Source organism: Gigantopelta aegis, unplaced genomic scaffold (genome assembly GCF_016097555.1).
Source record: "Gigantopelta aegis isolate Gae_Host unplaced genomic scaffold, Gae_host_genome ctg5245_pilon_pilon, whole genome shotgun sequence".
Classification (NCBI taxonomy): Eukaryota; Metazoa; Mollusca; class Gastropoda; order Neomphalida; family Peltospiridae; genus Gigantopelta; species Gigantopelta aegis.
In genome coordinates this window covers 30,717-36,716 of record NW_024534306.1, presented here as the reverse complement: position 1 = coordinate 36,716, position 6,000 = coordinate 30,717, and positions in this window count along the sequence as shown.

Sequence of the window (6,000 nt, the reverse complement as noted above, 5' to 3'; positions counted from 1 at the left end):
AGCATCTTCATATGGAGTAAGTTTACAATAAACTTGTACAATAAACACTATTTATTTGCAGATTTTGGCTTGTTTGTTATATCATAGAATCTGTACTATAAAGCGCTCATAACTAGTACATATAAAACCAATGGCCAAATGTTGTTACAAAATCTCATATTCCGGCATACATCTGACTGTGTTTGGTTATATTTGCATCAATATATATGTTACAATGTTAGGTACGTGTTAATACTAAAATCACCAAAATAATGTAACCATAGAGTCCAGATGAGTACGGAGCATATATCAATATGTTTTTTTTTTTTTTTTTTTTTTTTTTTTTTAAAAACTCACAAACTTATAAAATTATGAACTTACAGCCTGTACTGTGTCTCCTTGGTGGCATTAGCATGACTAACATCTTCATAATGACATCATTTTTAGTCCAATAAGCTGCATGAAGTGCTGTACGTCCATACTAAATGATATGAGCGAAAAGCATGGCATGAATCAAAGTAAATAAAATATAGATATCATAAAAATCCAAAGAATGCTTACTAATAGTAATTGGATTCTAGAGGGCTTGTTTGTGTACAAAGAAAAAAGGTTGAGAATGCAGACCAAAGACAACATTTTTCAGGTTATTTTACGCCCAAAAACATTCTCTGAACAGTGATATATTTTATTAATACTATGTATAATTTTATAGCAGTAGGTGTTTGTTAGCTGTAACATACAGTGATGCTGAGAGGCATTATACTCTTTCTATGATAAAGAAAGAGATTTTTGATGAAGATTAAAAAAGAGAAACACAAAAGACCAAAGGGGTGGAAAACCTGATCCACTGAATAAAGAGTGACAATGATGTGTAGAATATGCTTAGAGAGGCTGGCAGCATAATACCAGCATATCAAAACCAAAGAAGTCACTCAGAATGTATGTCACAATTTTAATTAGCATGCCCACATATGTTTGTATGTGGACATGCTATTAGAATTATGAACAATTGTTTCGGAATAGCTTCAAGAACTACAACCTGGAGTTTTACTATCTTCTGATGACTACATGGTGTTTTGAAAGTATGTATATAAGAAGACTCACATAAGCTTGGCATAAATTTAATAAGCAAATTGGACCTTTGAATACAAGGTCTTAAAAAACAAATGGATTAATCTTCATATTGACCAAATTCTGTTGAATCAACTTAATCTATCAATAATTGGTCATAGATAAAGGGAGTATTGTCAAGGGATCAATATTATCTTTAGATTTCTGATTTAAATTGATAGATGACTATGGTACAATCGAGTTAACAATTAGCCCAAGACTAAGTCAGTATCTTAGGTATAACATATCTTGTATAATAGTGTGGATCATGACGTGTGGCACCATGCTTTAGATTAAGGAAATGTTATATATTGCTGATGACTTGTGGCAGTGAATAGTGAGGACAGGTCCTGTTAATTGAGAAATACTAAGAGTGAAAACAAAATTAATGGCGACCACACTCTATTATCAGCTTGTGTTTCTGAGGATTTTGAGAAACTCTTGTGAGCTGAAGATGATGCCAGCACCTGAATCCCTGGCGGTATATTTTATAATCTCTTAAAAGTAAAGTATCACTTTTGAGTTTTTTTTGTATAAAATTTCAGCAGCATTTTTGATGATCCAAGAGTACCATACTGGGTATTGAGTCTGGAGTTATTCATTTTAAGATTTTGGTCATATGTTTTTTTAAATAGATGAAACTCATGGCTGTGAAAATAACAACCCATGCATTACAGAAAGGAGCATGAAAAACCATTTCAGTACACTGCTTCCATAGCTACTGGTAAAACTAAGGGATAAACAAGCCTCAGTACAAAAAAGAAAGCCAATCAAATCAGTTTCATATATGTATTAAAGGGCAGTTATTAGAAGCTCAGCTGATGATGATCAATATTCACGACTCCCTCTTCTACTTTAGAGTTTTTATGTAATCTGGAAACATTAATTATTTATGATATTAAATGCCTGTTAATATAGCTGCAGAAGAACAAGCTCTATCATTTAGTGCTACTATAGTAAATACCACATCCATTCTACAGCCTAAAGTTGAATGGAAAGAAATCATGTTAAAACAGCAAGACTGGACAAAGAATGTTCATAAATCTTATACTTACTACACATTCCTCCAGCTTGTACAACAAGCTGATGAAGAGCACTCATATTATAAAGGCTCTACGTAATAATAAGGTTTATCCCATATGCATCATCATGGAATTGTCGCAAAAAAGTACAACCAGAAGAGACCCAACCCATCACTGTTTCTCTCCAACTACCACCATCACCTGACGTTCCCATCCAATCAGGGGTACCATCACTTATGTGCAAGCGACAGTCAGAAGCCATCAGGAGAGATCCTAAGATCTCTGGATATACAAGTAATCTTTAGACTCTTACTACCCCTAAGAAAAATTGATATCTAGGCCTAAGGATCCTACACCAGTTTTTTACAAACAGGTAGTGGTATATAACATATCTTGCCAAGAGTTATGTTTCTTCTTATGTCGGCCAAACAGTGCGAAGTTAACAACAACGCATTAGGAACAAAAAGAGCAGACACAACAGAATATATTCCACCAATGCTCTAGCAGAACATGCTTGGTATAAGGGCCACTAAGATAAACCTGGGTATAAACCCACCATCCTTAGCCGCCACCAATACCTTATGCAAAAGATAAATCTTGGAATCTTGGCATATTCAACTATTAAGGGTACCGTCAATAGAGAGCAGGGTCCCATACCTGAAGCTTACCTCACGCATTCCATAACAGAGCGCACGAGCCACACCCACCCACGCCCAACGCGTGCCATCCATGTTCTGAGTACGTCGATATATACTATATCAACATCGTCGTGGAATGACTACCAAAAACGAAAAAGACGCTAACTGTTTGAACCTAGTTTTAGCATTATAAATAGGACTGTTTTTCATTTGCTAATGAATTATATTATGTAGCCCAATGTGAGGAAGTTCGATCAAACTGTTAAACGTTTGGCCAAAGACCTTGCTTGTTGTGTTGTGTGAAAGATCAAAAATGAACATTCCTATAAAAACTTTTGTTTATCTCCTAGTGAAGAAAACAGTTGTGGTGCCCTTTATCCTAATAGTGACTAGCGATCACTTTGACTTTATTGAATTAACTATCACATTTAATACTATTGGAAGACATACCTAGCGTCTCCTGATTTTTTTTTCACAGTTCATCTTGCTAACTTTTACAATTCCACCTCGTGTAATCCCTCAAAATTATTTGTATATGTTATTAGGAACATGACCTAATTACCCTTAGTACTCCACTCTCCTGAAAAAAATTTTACCTTGGTCTTTATAGCATCAATATTTTCTATTCCGCGCTTTGACCATTCACTCTCCTCAGGCCCCACGTCCCCCTTATATCAATTCTGTCACTAACTATTTATTACTGTTACTCGCGCCTCCCTGCGGAGTAGTCTGACACACCGCCACCTGATCTAACACGGCTATCACTCTTTCGTTGTGTACTCTCACTCACATCCGCTTCTTTTGATTCTATTCAATTTCAATCTGTGACACTTGCTTTAATGATGCTTTGTCTTCAGAATTTTTCCTTCACGAGTGACCCCAACATCAATCTCCCACACTAAATACTCAAAGTATAGGAATAACTGGCATCATAGAAAGGAATTAATTAGGCACCATTATTGCGGCCACCAAGCATTGTTAACTTAGTTAAGCTATTTGTACATTTTTATTCGGATTTTTTATAGCATCAAGACGTATGTCAACCAGTCCAAAATTTTAAATTAATTTTGTATTAAAGGTGGTGACAGAATTAAAAAGGCGTTGAAAAAGGAAATGAATCAGCTACAACTAGATACTGTAAAGACAAATGAATCTCAAATCATCGACCTACCGATCTTGGGCTGAAAATAAAGAATTCAAGCAAATTGTGTCCAACTATAATTATTGACTACTGAAAATTTTTGACTTGTATCTAAAAGACCCCACTTCACAAACTAAAAGTCTGTGAAACAGAGATACTTACCTACAAAAGGAATTCATTAAGGCGGTGATTGGTCACCAAGTGGTAACTTGATAAGCTATTTGTCCATTTTTTTATTCGACATTTTTTTTATAGCATCAACCTATGTCAAGTCATAGATTTTGAAAATAAAAGTCTTAAGTTTAGAAAGAAAGGGATGCACTATCATCAGACGTACACAATTTAACTATAACTTCACTACCTGACTTTTGGCGAACTGAAGAATTTAGTTCGCAAGCATATTGCCAATGACAATTTTTACTACTCACTTGGTTATTTTATAGAATTACCCCCAACAAAAAGAGCAACCTAAGACATAGATACCAGATTGTCTTAAAAGATTTATTCCACTATCACCAGGTACAAATTACACCCAACTTCCACTCTACTTTTCCCCATATTGAAGCTCGACCATATTGCCATTTCTTCATCAAACCTGGAATGTGGACCAAAGCAACTAAATTAGTGATAGATATTATAATAATTGATCACAAAGAACCACCAGGATTCCCCACAGGCAAACTGGTAATTTACACGGATTTGCAAAAAGACATGTTTTAAGAATGGTGCTAATAACAAGACATAAATTTCTCTACTCACATGCTTTAGCAATTGTCAAGCACAAAATTGGGGTGGTCTTCTGGAGTGCCAGGTAGCAAAAGTAGAATACACAAAAGTTACCAAAAATTATATTCCGGCAACATAAAATCAAAAATCTAGTTTTGTATAATACCAATATTTGGTACAACAAAACTAATTCTTCTTAAATATCATCCAGCATGTCATCAAGTAGATTGCTCAGTACTGACGCATCATATGATGCTCATTGTGATCAATCCTTTCCTCTCTTTAGTTTCCTATAGTTGAATTGTCCTGTTGAATGTCTTTTGATACTACAGTGCAGATTTTAAACCCCATCTTTGTCTACCACTTCATCTCTTGAACAACAGTACAAACACAAAAAGCTATAGTCATGTATCTTTGTTGATCTTCATGCTCGAATTCATTGAACCTACTCTGCACAGATGTTTAACTTGACTCAAGCTACTGTTTCACCTTTTATAAGCAACAATGCAGTCAATTAAACTTAATTCTACCATCCATTTCCTCCCCCCAAACCCATTTTCAGTATGGTACATCTCCAACTTTCCCTTAATCTTCAAAGTAAAAATGGTGTGTAATTTTGTAGACCACCTCATTGAGACACCATTGGCAAAACTATAACTTCCTGCTCCATTTTTCAGACATTTACTTCAAAATTTTGACCAATGAGAATCACTAAATGCTAGGGTTGCAAGTTTAAAATCAAAGATAAGTACGAATCCTCTTTGATCCACGAATTGATCTTATGTTTCTAGGGGGTGTGTTTCTGAAAAAGACAACTCTGTCATATATATTGTTATTTGATTATGTGTGGGTTCTGTTTTGTTGTTTTGCGCATGCTCAAATGGAGCATTGCCTCATATCACAAGCACTGATTTTTGTGTGGTTGGTGTGTTTTTGTTGATATCTTTGATAATCTTAGTTACGAAAGAACCTTAGTTATCACATTGGCGACGAGGATGTCGATTAAGCCACTATTTGGCTCAATTAGAAGAGTTTGATCCCCGGGAAGAGTCTTTCTCTACCTATAAGGAACAGGTGGCAATGTTTTTTTTTCAAGCTAACGACGTAGCAGAGGACAAGAAGGTCCCCTGTGTTCTAAGCCATGGTAGGATTTAAGAATTATGCCCTTTTACAAGATTTACTGATACCTGCTAAACCTAGTAATAGAGTCGCTGGATGATGGAGATGCTCAGAAGCACTTTGGACCCTACACCATCGGTTTTAGGCGAACGATTAACTTCATTGTTGCCAGTCAAGGCAACCTCGGAAAAGGTATTGCTGAATATTATGGCTGAAAATGAAACGCCCTAGCCACCCACTGTAGCTTTGAGGCATATCTAGATGA